The sequence below is a fragment of the Protopterus annectens genome, chromosome 11.part0, assembly GCF_019279795.1.
Source record: "Protopterus annectens isolate FY-2018-M chromosome 11.part0, PAN1.0, whole genome shotgun sequence".
In the NCBI taxonomy this organism is placed as follows: domain Eukaryota; kingdom Metazoa; phylum Chordata; order Ceratodontiformes; family Protopteridae; genus Protopterus; species Protopterus annectens.
The window spans coordinates 950,831,123-950,846,122 of NC_056745.1; the positions used below are offsets into that span (position 1 = coordinate 950,831,123).

The window sequence follows — 15,000 nt, forward strand, 5'->3', positions numbered from 1 at the left end:
AACAAAAAAGCTACTATGTTCATCATTATCACTATCCAGCTTGGGAGAAGGAAGGATAAGGGTCTAGGCACCCCTGGAGAATGGTCCTAGCAAAGCCAGTTCTGGACCTGGAAAAGGAATCTCATTTGTAACGCTTTGTAATAGTAAGTACAGAGGACAATGTTGCTGCCCCAAGTCACTTCGAGTCTAAACCCTTTCCAGTGTGCTATCGTAGTAGCCGAGGCAATAGTAGAATGTGCCCTGCTACTGCCTGGAATATATTTGCCATGATGGGAATAACAAAAAACAACAGCCATCTTGAAAAAGGTTGGTTTGACAAGTTGTCCTTTCTTTGTCCCATCATAAGAAATACACAGCTGATCTGTTTTCCTAAAGGACTTGGTTCTGTGCATGTCCAGAGTAAGTAGAATCCTTTCTCCTGGGTTCTAAAGGTCTGGTTAGAACACTGGCAGACTGATGGCTTGATTCCAAGTAAACTCTTAAACAATGAGGTATTTGTTAATAATATGACCTTATCTCTATGAAAGACCTGATAGGGTTCCCCCACCATGAGAGCTTAGAACTTGAGATACACTTCTTGCAGATTTTAGTGCAATAAGGACAGTCTGATGAGCCTGTTCAAAAGCAGACATTAGTTAACTTTCCAGCACAACATTAAAAAACTCAGGGAGGAGTCACTTGTTTTCTAGGTGGCCTACGATGCAAAACTCACTTCAGAAACCGTTTACCAAAAACAGAGATGAAAGAGGAGGATCCATGGGCAGACATGGTGAATAGCAGATGCATGAAACTTGATACAGGAAAGGCCAGAGAAAAGTGACTCCCCCAAATATTTAAGAGCCAGTGGTACATAATCCCTGTTAGGGGAAGTGTTTACGGGTTAGGCACCAACTAGAAAATATTTTCCACTTGCAAATATAGCATTTCCTATCTGCTGCAGATCCTCATAAAAGAGGTGTCTAATAGGTATGAAAACTGAATCATCTAGGCAGTTAAAGTTGTTTGAGACTGGAGTATATCAAACTCAACGTCTTGTGCAAGTAGGTCCAATCTGTGAAAAGGCCCTTGGCCAATTTCATAAGAAGGAAGAATCAGTACTGCTTCGGCTGAAAGGGAGTTACCACGATGACTTTGGGAGAGTCTTTCTGAATCTTTGGAATTGCTCTGGAAAAGTGTGAACATGCATAAGGGATCATCCAAGACCATGGGAATGAGAATACATCCCTTTTTCAGGCCTGCCTGCAAGGAAATCTGTACAGAATTTGTTCAGTTGTCTGTTTTGGAAGGAGGCAACCAAATCTATTTGAGATGTTCCTCATAACTGGATCAATTCCTGGTAGACCGCTTTATTCAATTTCCATTCCTGAAGGTCTGTTATGAGCTTGTCTGCCACTACATTTTGCTTTCACGGAATGCTCAGTGGGTTAAACCATACTAAAAAGATACTCCCCAGGCCATCATAGCCAGCTGGCACAGATGGCAAGACCTGGCAATTCCCTGCTGATGTTCCACATCACTGTGTTGTCTGTAATCACATGCAGAGGTCCTGAGGACTATAGATGGAGAGATTTTATGGCACAGATCACAGCTTTTACTGGACTATCTGGAAATCAAACTGATTGTTCAGTAGTCCAGAAAACACTGTACAAACTCTGGTATTCTGTTTAAAAAAAGAAACAGATTATTGCAGTAGATTTACTGTGCTTTTTTCCACAAAAAGCTTAGTAAATCTGTGGAATAAAAAGGCATCATGATCAGAAAAGGGGAGTTCCTCCTCATGTGACCCGATGACATCACGAACGGGAGGAAAGTGTGCTGGGCATGGGCGGGGTTATGGAGGTGCAAGGGGTGTGGCCTTAGTCCTGTTTTAGCCACAACAAAAGGTAGCAACCCTGTCCTCAGAACACCTCTATTTTTATAACAATAATCCAGCCATTGTACATGAATCGGTCTCTCTCTCTCTCTCTGCCGCTATAAATTATATAATAACAAAATATCACTAAACTGCACATTATATTTTTTCTAAGAAATGATGCAGTTGCAATAGATTTCCAAAAGGAAAACAGCTCAACTTCAGCTCTCCCAGTGCGAAAACAGAAACTGAGAAACCACAGTCGGACATGTTATCAATTGAGTAAAATTCAGATACTGGTTTGCAAGTATACTGCCTGGATGCCTGCAAAGAAGAAACTAAGAGCTTGAAAAAATCAACTAGAAAAGGTGAAGCGAAAACCATGACTAGGTAGAATCCCTCAGCTGTTCGACATAAAGCAGTTCAAACTCCAGCACTGGTGCAAGACATGGCTTCCAGTAATCTAGAGGAAAAAAAATAAGTCAAACGTCTTCAGAGCGGATTAAAATAAATGAAACACTGAAGGAATACATCAACTCAAATAACAAAAGACTGGAACAAATGGAAGAAGCTTTTAAAAAGATATTCACAGGAGTTGAAGAAAAACTGCAAAATCAGAGGTCGAAATGAAGAAAAATTTAGCCGAGTATGAGACAGTCAAAGAAGAGATGTTTCAAAAAATTGTAGAATTAGAGGACAGAGCACACAGGGAAAATCTGAGATTATCTGCGGTGGTGCAGCGGTTACCTCACAGCAAGAGGTTCTCCCGTTAGATTCTCAGATAGTGTGTGGGGAGTGCCTTCTGTATGGAGTCTCTGCATGTCCTCCCCGCGGGTCGAGTGGCGTTTAGAAAGACATGTGTGAATGGGCGTGCCTTTGTTGAAGGTTGGGTGTCAAGCTGGCAACTCGGCACCGTGAAAATCTACTGCCAATCATTAGCGGACCGGAGTGCCGCTGTGGCGACCCCTAACCGGGAAAAGCCGAAAGACAACAACAACAACCAGAGAAACTAGAAAGAACAGACTGTAATAAATGGAATGGTATTCCACAGCAGAACCTGTTAATTAAAAGGGCTCACGATGTGTATGCTCCAAATCTGTCTGGCCATGAGAAAGCAGCCAAGACCTTTACTAGTAAGGATGCAAACCTACCAGCTGAAAGAGTTGATCCTGACAAACTGTGGCAAAAGGGAAAATATTAAAAGTAGGAGAAGTAGGGTTCTTGTGGAAAGTCATTACTCACTGTACACCAGGCAGAAGAGAAAAAAATATTCCCATAATCAGAGAATGTGAAATTCAAGCTGTTGCTCTATCCAGCTGTCTTCAGAATATATTTTCCTGGAGGATCACAGTCATTTTTTGATGCAGTACAGGCCAAGGAGGAAAAACAGAAATTTGTCCAACAAATAAAGAGCCATCAGGCAGAAGGGTGTCTTACTCTTCTGATAATAAAGCACACACAGAGACTTTGCCAGTGAAACCTTTCCCACTGTTCCAAGGAAGATGCTTAAGACAGAGAAAAGCACAGCAGTTGACCAGAACTGAAGTAGTGTGGAACTGAACAAGAATCTAGAGATGAAGAGGAAGACCAGCAACATAGTAATTACTGAATAAATGTGAGATTACAAAGCATTAATCACATCTTTGAAATACAGCTATGTAAGAATAAGTAGAAAGAGTGGACTTTGTTGACTTGTTAAACTTGTGAGGATATGAAATGCATTTGCCTCACTATGTCATTGAAGTTTAGAAGGACTCTGAGGGGAGAGGAAGAGGAACAAAAAAGGTAACTAAGTAAAATAATTTCTTTTAATATTTCTGTGCAATATTTTTCAATACAAATTGTGTATTACATAGTAAACACATGCTTTTTTTCTTCTTTTCTGGTATTAAGAAATGTATCCATTACAATGCAAAATAGAAGAAATGTTAGACAAAATCATGTTTAATTTAACAGGCTGTAATCTTGGGCTCTTGGAGCTGGAGATTGGGTGTAAAAGTACACAGCTCAATATTTGTAGAACTGTTTTCTCTTACTTTTGCATATGTGGATGTCTGGATTAAGATCCTTGACTTAACCTAATAACAAATTTTAAGTGGAAACAAGTAAATATTGAATCAGTGAATATAGTGAAAAGTTTTCCTTTAGCAATAAATATTTCAGCTTGCTTTTCAAGCTGCAACAAAGGGATACTTTTTTTCTTTTTCCTCTTACTTTTCCATGAAGGCACTCTGATAACTAAGCAATTAAAAAAAAACAAAAAAAAAAACACTGGTTTCTTCATGGCTAAAAGTTAATGACTTCTACAGTGTGCAATTAGTTTTCACATCTGGGGGATGGGGAATAAAGATAAAAAGAACAGAAACCAATTAGTGTACATAGAAGCACAGCATGCAACTTAGCATGGATAACCTCAACTTCTGGTTAACTATGGCTTGTGTTAGCAGCTTCTGTTTGATACAAATGTTCCTATTAGGAGGGTTAAACTTCATTATTTGAAGATGTACATAGCTATGTGTGTTTGTATAAAGTTAAAAGGTTCAGGGAGGTGTTTGCTTTTTGTTTGAAGGTTTTTATTAAAACAAAAAAAAAGTCTTGTAAAATGTGACAAAGGTTCAGATACGGATGAGAAAAATCTGTATAAAGGATTAACCTGCTAAACATTAATGGGTGCATGTAGCACAAAAGCTGGGATTAGACATTTTAAAAAGCTGCCAAACATAACAGGTGGGAATAATGATTTCTTACCATAATGGCAACACTTATGTTATCTTGGAATGTCAATAGTCTCAGTTATAGACAAGGAAAGAATACTTAATTATACTAAGAAATGCAGAATGCAAACAATGCTACAGGAGACTAATTTGGAAAGAACTGAGCATGTGAATTTGATAAAAGAAAGGATTGCAGGATTGATATTCTGCAGAATATCAGGGACAAAGTTAGAACAGAGGTACTTATATTAATTGCTAGATGAGCTCCAGCAGTAACAAGAGGAAAAAAGATAACTAGAGATCTGTAGTAGTAAGGGGCTACTAGCAATGGATGAGGAATACACTGGCAAGTGTTTGTTCCACCTAAAACTGCTATTTTGGAGTTTAAAAAATTGGGGAAAAATAATTAGCTTTCAGCAGGGGAATATTACTTATAGGTGGAGAATGGAATTTGATTTGCAACAGTGAGGATATATCGGGGGGGGGGGGCTAGAAGGAAAAATATAGAAAAACACAGTATATTTCTGGAAAAATATTATGAAAATATTTTACATGAGAGATGTGAATTCAGCAACAGGAAGTTAAAGCGAAATTACATATTACTCCCCAAGGTACATTAACTGGGCTAGACCTGATAGAAATGATATTTCACAAGAACACACCATCTTAATTGAGAATTTTGATACACATCCAATAACTATTTCAAATCATGTGCCAGTAATTACTAAGATAAAAAGCCAGGGTAGTGAAGTAAAGATGAGACAGTGACACTTCCCCACCTACCTGTTAAAAACAGAGGAATTTAAGGAATGGGTAGGGGAAATTATCCTGGAGTTATTAGGGAGGATATAAAGTACTGCAGAAATTATAGCTAGTTAGTGTGTTAGAAATAGAAGTGGAGTTTAGAAATAAAAGAAAGCGAGATCTGGCTAAGAAGTAATAATTATTTAGAGATGCTGACAAAGGTTAAAATAATGAAATTCTCACAGAACAAGAGGAGGTACAATCGCAGAGTGCTGAAGAGAAAATAAAGGAGTACGTGGATAATATGCAAGTGTTTAGAAAGATTGCTGTTAAGCAATTATTTTCTGATAACTCTAGAAGACAAAAACTTTTGGAACAATTTAGGCAACATAAAGTAGAAAGGGGTGTTGCCAAACTTAGGGAGCATATACCAAGAAAAACAACAAATCCTATAGCGGTATTAGAGATATTTCAGAAATTTTATAAATTGGGAAAATCCAGAAAAAGCACAAATGAAAATACTTATAGAAGACTGAAATATGCCAAGGTCGGAGGTAGATGAGGCTCAACAACTAACTGTTAAGATAGGAAGAGAAGATATAAAAATGGTGATGTATAACCAATCTAAATGAAATTCTCCAGGAATAGACCGTATTCAGGTGGAAGCTTGGAAGTTAGGTGGAAAGAAAGTGAAAGATCTGTAAGGTTTTGCTTAACAGTATTTTAAAAAGAAGGGCGGTACCAACATCCTGGAAAAAAACTGTGGTGGCTGTAATACCTAGACAGTAAAGACTCAACTGATCTAGCTTCATATAGGTCCATTTCAATTCTCAACAATGATTATAAACAGTTTAGGTCTATAATGGCTAAAAGAATGGCAAAGGTGATGTGGACCAATGTGGTTTTGTGGAGGAGAGGGAAACATTTCACAACATTAACAGAGCAATGATGATCCAGAGGGAAGCGGAATGTAAGAAAATACCACTGTTATTGGTGGGTCTTGATGCAGAGAAAGCATTTGAAACAGTAAGCTGGGATTTTATGAGTAGGGCACAAGAAGCATTTGCATTCCCAGATACAATAAGGTTAATTAGAAGGATACATGAGGGATCAGAGGCAAAAATCAAAGTAAGGTGGTTCTAGGCAGAGGTGACCTCTTCTTGGTTATTTGCACTGTATTTAGAAACACTGGCAAAGAAAATAACGGAGAATTTTAAGATGATATTTTGTACCTGATGGAACCAGAAAAAGGACATCTCAGTGCTGAATATTCTGAGACTGTTCCAAATTTTTGGGGGATATAAAATTAATGAAGATAAAACAAATGCTATAGCTATAAAACAGAGGCTATAACTATAAACTAGGTACCCACACATTAATTGGTCCAGTAATAGCCATATTTATGGGGACATGATAAAATGATGCATTTAGGGTTATAGATTAAAAAGGACTTGGTTATGGCAACTAAGGATGTGTTGGAGGAATCTAAATAAACAAAAATATAAAAACTGACAAACTGGAAGCTCTTGGCTATGGATATATGGATAACAAGATATAAGCAGTAAAAAATATTTTTAGATTAACGAAAACCAAGTAAACACTGCAGCATCTGAAGTAAATGGTATACCCAAAAACACTTCAAAGAAATTCTAAATAAAGAGTGTAACCAATGCACAGTCCAGTCTTAAATGATGCAAAAATTAATTCTTAAATAAAATTAACTTTTAATATAAAATATATGAAGGATGGACTTTTTAATATAAAATATAAGAAACTGGTTAGCACTCTCACAATGCATCACATTGCTTCATCAGACCATTTCATAGCAACAATGTAGCAAGCATTTTAAAAACCTTCCAACCAATCAAAACCTTCACAGGTCAAAACAGCACAAAGTCATAATCTATCAACAACTAAAATAAAACAATTTCCTGCCAAACATTCAGCGACCATGGAGATCAAATAACCAAATCTAATACTCTAAATCTTACAGTGATATAAGCACATTATTAACTTAGCGCAAGCCTCTAGATTTCAAAAAGGGCTTTAATGATTATCATTTTATCCTCTGCCCATGCCCATATGCATTCTAATGATCCACTTAACCTCAACAGTTTCCATATAAATTCTGATATCCCCCTTACAGTCACTTTTTTTGATCGTGATGACAACCATAAACTTAAAAACATGTTCTCTGCTCAGATCCCTCATATGTTTAGCTAAAGACTTATTAGGGGAAAAAAATCCTAATATTATAGATATGTTCCTTAACACGTTGTCTTAAAGACCTATTGGTCTTGCCCAAGTAAAATGCTTTACAAAGCTGGCAACATACTAAATATATCATACTGCTGGTGCCACAATTAGCAGAGACCATAAATTTAAACAGCTGTTCTGTGTCTGTCTGGATGTAAAAAATTCAGATTCAAGTCGGCACCACCCAAACTAGGATGGTGTGTCCTAATAATTGCCTAGAACACAGCCAAAACTTTAAAGGACTACAAGTGTGTTACATAAATGCAGGACGTGTTAACAATAAATGGGATGAGTTAGAAGCTTGGATTCAACAAATTAGTCCAGACAAGCTGTAAGGTGCATCTCCCTCCAGCATAAACAAAAATCTTCAAAGAAACTATACAGCACATTAATCAAGCCCAAAGGGAAATCTTGATATTAATGGGGACTTCTACACTAACATCAAAACCTCAATTAATCTCCCAGAGATTGCCTCTGGTCTGGAATAAACTTCCAAGTCATGTGAAGCAGAACTCCTCAATGACTCTATTCAAGAGCAAACTGGACAAATGAATGGGCAACTGCAAATTCACCCTGGGGGTGGCACCCATGTCCCTCATGGACAGGGGTAGTCAGTGCTGATCCGTAAATTAAGTCCATTTAACCAAGGGCAACTGGGGATACCTAGATTAACAAGGCTAGGCTTATAAAGGCTCTAGGGGCCACTAGCCTAGTAACATCCTATGAACCTGTGGAAATACGTTACCAAGTAATCTAACAAAAATGCTAACCACAGCAACCAGGCCAAACCCACAGACAGGTAACAGTACCCTAAATAGATGCATTAATCATAAATATCAGCCAGAGTTGTACACTAATTTCTGTCACGGCTGGCCTTAGGCATAGGCGAACTAGGCAACTGCCTAGGGTGCCGTACAAGCCAGCCTTGTAAAGGGTGCAATGTTTGGGGGTATCTTAATGTATTTTCATCAAGCCATAACATTTGGCACTTTTCTCATGGCCCTGTCTCAGACTCCAAGTCAAGGGCGCTGGAACCATACGGCAATGGTGGTGAGTGCCCGCCCAATTTTACAGATGCAGCGGTAGGCTTCAACAATAACAAAAAAAAAAAAAAAAAAGATTTTACTGCAGGTAGTTACGTGCGTGAATAGGTGTGCCTTCCTTGAAGGCTGGGCGTTGGGCTGGCAACTCTGCAGTCGGCACCATAAAAAGAAAAAATCCACTGCCAATCATTAGCAGACCAGAGTTTTGCTGTGGTGACCCCTAACCGGGAAAAGCCGAAAGAAATTAGTTACTATGCGGTACGACAAATCTTCTGCTTTAATGAGGTGCTATGCTATTTTATAGGTGCATAATCCAGTCTTTATGACAAGGGCCAAGTCTCACTAAAGGCTTCCTTTGCCTTTAATGTTGTTGCTAACACAGCTTTAAAAAAGTTCCAAATTTGCCCACTTGGTATTAATATAAAAATGCAAAAATTATGTTTTACAGAAACGCATTTAAATTGAGCACAGTCCTTTTCAATTTCAAATATAACTGTCTCTTCTGTTAATTCACTGAAAAATGTCACATTCAACCATCTAGGAGTACAGCATGAGCCAAGACTCCTTTTCACTTCTCAAATAGCATAACTATTTAGGATGATAGACATGTAGTCTGCTGCAAAATTGTCCAATGTAGTATGAAGTTGTAGCAGTACAAGCTGCCACTGAAGACTCTACAATATTTTCTTATTTAGCCTAGAATAAGGGTTTTTAATGGATTGAAAAGAGTATTTCTGGTACATTACATGTGGAAATTATGTCTAATGAGGTCCCACTAAAGGATCAGCTTTCAGCAGTAGGCAAATTATTGTTATGCCATCTATAAAGTATTGACAACCAATAGAGATCTCACAAAGGTTCTATTGGCACTGACCTCCAAAATTCAGTTATCACAATACTCTTTATACAGGCTGTCTGTGGATGACCTTCAACTCCAGCTTGTGAGAATGCAGTGGTCAGCATATTAACAAAAAGTCTCAGGTCAGCCATCTCTTCTGTGCAGATACCTTTCACTGGCAGAGTCAAATTTAGTGTAAAGAGTTACATGAATGCAGGTTAAATGGCAGGAAACGGATTCTGTGAATTGTCCATTTCAACTAATTAGATAAAATGCATTTCCTGACAGAAGATAACTGTAAGGGGGTTGTTTGTCCTTTCTGTCAAGGTACAGCAACCATGGATCTGAATATGTAAACATCATGGGTAAAAGGGCACAGATCCCTATAAGAGGTTGTGGGGGGTGCTGCCTCCACACAAAAACAATTTTGAAATATTGACAAATGCAGTAGCTTTTAGTACAAATGTTATCTGCACGTATTGCTATCAATAGATTACCTAGTTCCAGATAATGGCCTACTTTGTCAAGGATACGTTTACCTGAAGTATATGAATAGATGTTACCAACCCATCTAGGAATCTTTGATCACTCCATGGAGGAATTGATAAGAGATTCCAAGCATGCATTTAACATTATTTGGCCTTGATTAATTTTTGCAGCAGTTTGCACCCTTTAGAATTCTCTACCTCATGAGTAAAAAGAGTAGTTTATTGAACAAAACATGCTGGAGGGACAGGTTCCTGACCCAGACACTCCCCAGACTCTGGAATAGACTATCCCATGCATGTCAAGCAGAGCGCCTCTTTGGTCCTCTTCAAAAGGAACCTTGACGATTGGATGGGAGATGGGAAATTCACCCCAGAGATCATGTCAGTCACCCTGCTAGACAGGGCTCCAGGGAAGTAAATATTATGGGAAGAAATAGCCAAGGAATTGTTATGTCTAGGCTTGTATAGGCCCTAGGGCTAATAGCCTAGTACCAACCTATGAACCAAACTTCAGATCAAAGATGCCGAAGACATACTTTAGTAACAAGACTTTGCTGAAATTTACCTAAAATGCTGTCAGTAAAGATGCATTTACACTTAAACAGTTATTAATCTTAGCACATCAGTTTTACTTATTTGTGATTATACATACATTTGCAGCCATATTATGTAACACAGGTCATGAGGGAAAGGAGCTTAGTAAGATCATTTCATATCCCTAATCAATAAGGGAATAACCTCAGTGCAAGACAACATCTATGTTTCATGTAATACCTAAAACAAATAACCACAAAGTAAAATTGTATTACCTTGTATGCACCTGGCTGGTTATTAGAAAACAATCTTTACGTGCATTGTAACATACACCATGTCATTGTCAGATGGGATAATCAGGCTTGTTTATCTCCTGCTTCTTTGTCCTGCATTTCATTGTGTGGGATCTCCTTGGTGTCAGTCAATTCTCCTGCTTCAGTGGATTCCTGCTTTGGTGGGCTGGGACAAGAACTTGGAATGTTTTGGTCCATTGTGCACCTTTGTTTCTATAGTCTATGGATACTGTCAGTGGTTTGCCACACCCAGAACTGGAGGACTGTGGGATACATTCAGCAACCAATGGCTGCCTATAACTTGTATTGACTGTGCAGATTCTTTATATATATATATATATATATATATATATATATATATATATATATATATATATATATATTTTTTTTTTAATTTCCTTACATGCTGTCTAGACATTGTTTGCACTTACTTTATTACTATTTATAATATTATTGTTTATTTTTTTAGAGTGCCTATAAATTTAATGTTTATATTTATGTATGCATGATTTGTCATATTAAACTGAAGATGAAGAGGATATTGCTTAGATTCTAAAGTTCTTTGTAAAAATATTTACTTACACATAATACAAATTCAGATTTTATCCAGGACATGCAAATGATAAAACTGATAGAAACAGTCCATCATACTTATATGGTTCATTAAAATTCTGTAAGAGAGGTTCATAGATTCATAGGAGATTACTAGGTTAATGGACAAAGAGCCCTTAAAGCCTAGCAATATTTATCCCAATTTCTTGATTTTCAATAGCTAGGTGAATGGAGTTCACACAGTTATGAGCCTCTGCTATGGTATCTACCAATTGCCTCGGTCCATGACGGACATTGGTGCCACCTCAGGAGTAAATTTATGATTATCCTTCCTTTGATTTAGCTTGCACTTGAAGAGCGTCAAAGAAGGGCTTTGCTTCATGTAAATAGGAAGCTTGTTCCAGAGGAGGGGTAGTCTCTAAGAGCCATCTCTCTCTCGCTCCTATATGAATTATTCATGTCAAACGCTAGGTTAAGATCCCTGGAACAAGCGACTCTTGTGCAGTTTGATATATGAATGTGTAACATTTCCATCAGGGCTGGATCAGAGACTACCCTGTAAGCCAGACACAGATCACACCTTAGTAGTCTGTAGGAGACAGAATACAGTAATAAGGCTTTCAATATCTCCCTGTTTGACTTGTTCTTTATACCCTGTATCTTCCTGGTGAGAAACCTCTATGGTCATTCCAGCTGTTGCAGATGTCTTGTGAGGTATATGCAAAAGGGTCTATTATACTCTATTACTGGTCTGATGAGGGCAGAGTACAATGAAATTATAACATCCTTTGATCTGGAAGCCATGCATTTACTTATGAGTTGTGCCACAGAGAAGGAATTCCTCACTATTGTGGACAAATGCTGGTTGATGTTCAGATTACTATCAACCTAAATAACCTGATCATGTACCACTGAGTCTACTCTTAGAGGGGTGCTGTCTATATTGTAATTAGCTGGGGTATTTGTTTTCCCATAGGGAATAATTGTTCATTTTTTTTGCATTTAGTTCCAATCCATGGGTCTGGCACTAATCATTTGCCTGCATTAATCCTTTCTGCAGAACATCAGTATCATTGAGGGATTCAGTGATTGCCTCCAATTTGCAGTCATCTGCAGACTTGGTCAGTCAAAGGCCATCTACATTTGCCTTGATTTCTGAGAAGTAAATTCCAAACAGGAGAGGGCCCAGCACACAATCCTGTGGGGTATGCTCCTGGTGACTGTCCTCTTCCACTGTGGCGACCCCTAACCGAGAAAAGCCAAAAGACATTAGTTACTATGAGGTACAACAAATCTTCTGCTTTAACAAGGATCATTGAGCTGTCAATCTTGTTTTCCTTAAATACCCCCTAGAAAATGGAGTTTCTGACATTACTGTAAACACGGGATACTTGATGGCAGAATTTGGGCAAGCAAGTGAAAAGGTGCCTTCGTGTCCGTAACCGGACAGCCATTGCTAATTATTTACACAGTTCTGGTGGATTTTGCACCCACGTGCAATTTCCATTTTTGCCTCAAAGTGTCAGTAAACAAATGTCAGTGAGAATCATCTCATATTGGACATTTATTTATTTATTTAACATTTGTTAACTGGGAAAGTCCAACTTGGAACGAAGACCATTTTCAGCAGAGGCCCAAGGAGAAAGGCTCCAGATGCAGGACTTTGTAACGTGGGAGGAAACCAGAGCACCCAGAGGAAACCCACATGAACACAGGGAGAACATGGGAGGAAACCAGAGCACCCAGAGGAAACCCACATGAACACAGGGAGAACATGCAGACTCCACACAGAAGGCACCCCAGCCAAGAATCGAACCGGAGAACCTCTTGCTGTGAGGCAACAATGCTACCATTGCACCACTGCGCCGTCCTGATTACATAATTATCAGGTTGCTGTTCAGGTACAGTCTGGAGTGGTGGTGATGTAATTAAGATTCATTCCTTATTTTGTGTGACAAGCTTACTATGTTTTGAAAGTATGTTAACTCTAGTTACATTTGGGATGCGGCTTATTTTATAAGCTATGATTGCTTAGTGGTTAACTGCTCTGACTATAATGTACAGGGCCCTAGGTTCAAGACCTGCAAGGTCTTAAATGATTTTATTGGTACAATTTAAGGACACTTGGAAGTATTGGTACTTGGTTCATTTGAGGTCAGATCAATTTATTTCAATGATTAGTTGGGATACTTTTAGGAAGTGAAAGTGCTGCACTATAAAATGGGTTCAGAAAACTCTGTTATTGATGTATTTTTATCACAGGTTTGACAGTTCCCACAGATGCAAATTTATGTTTCGTGTACCCATTTCAGTTTACATAAATATAAGTAATCATCTGCTAATATAATTTTTTTTTTTCAAATCCTATTTCTGGGCTTGCTTGAACATCAATCTCTTTCCATATCCATGTAATCCATCTACTGCAGGACCATTTTTCACTCTAATCTCTTAAGGTAGGTGGAGTGGCCGTCCTTTCCAGGGAGAATTTACTTTGTCTTAGTGTTTGTGGCCGGCAGTGAGCCAGCATCCACAGTAGCTTTAGCATTTTTTGTGTGCTCTAATCCCCTAGATCTATCTAGTTGTATTTTGCAGCCTACAGTGAAGGATAAGAGATACAACCTTCTCTTTCTGCCCAATTCTTCCAAGTGTTCAAACTTGGCCAGTCAAATCCTGTTAAGACTGGGGCACTGCCCAAGCCCTGTTCTCTGCACTTAAAAGCTGACAGTGTACTTATAACCACTGAAAAATACAGCTATTTCCAAATATAGCTTGCACATTTTTTGGAAGACCCAATGTATTAATTGCTGAATAATAATTTAGGTAAAACTATACATGATGGATTTTCTCTGTGTTTGGCTTCAGAAACTGTAAGTAACAGGGAAAAGAGGGTATCAGAATGTAGGGCACATAGCTGGCTTTACAAAGTGAAGAGATGGGATTTACCTCCCTCAGTTGCTTTTTATGCCGTTTCAGAGGCAGAGAAGTTTACCGTTCATGCTAAGTTTGTTTTCATTGTGAAACTGTATTCTTTGTATAGCAAACAGCTATCTGCGTTTGTGATATTCTAGCTTAAGCTACTGCACGCAGAGAGGAGAGAGGTTACAATCCTACTTTCACTGAGCTGTAAGGCTCGCTCACCTACCCCAAAGTAAATTAAACTGTTTAGATTAACTTAAGCAACCCTTTGAAACAAGGCAATGGGCTTCTATTTTCTGAGGACATGACTTTTATAGTAAAGTATGTGTGAAGGAGCAGCAGATAAAGCAGCTTTATTAAATAAAATTTCTACCTTCACTTGCAGTTTAAACTACATTACAAAATTACAAAATAGCTTTTCTTCTGTACATTTAAATAATTGAACAAAATGACTGAGGTGCCTTTCCTGGTGAGTGGCATACCTGTGGGCGTGGGTCATAGGGGTGTTTCACGAGTAGGTGTGGGTGGGGATTAAGGTGTGCCTGAGCACTACTTTGCCTAGGGCACCATATCAGCTAAGGGTGGCCCTGATTTCTGTCATGCGTACCTTCTCCTACTCTTTCCATCTTTTCTTTTAAGGTAAAAAATTCCCAAAAATACAAACTACCAGAACAGTCTATGAAGGTGAGAAAGACCGATTCTTTGTTGAACTGCACAATGGTAATTTGGTCTAACTATCAATAGGTTGGTCCTACTAAAGCTCTAAATAC

At 38.4% G+C, this 15,000-nt stretch overlaps 1 protein-coding gene across 2 annotated transcripts in view; it reads right to left on the bottom strand.

Moving 5' to 3' along the window:
- The window catches only part of LOC122815653 (protein artemis-like), a 934,783-nt gene that overhangs the window by 339,372 nt on the left and 580,411 nt on the right, over positions 1–15,000 (bottom strand). The window lies entirely within an intron of this gene.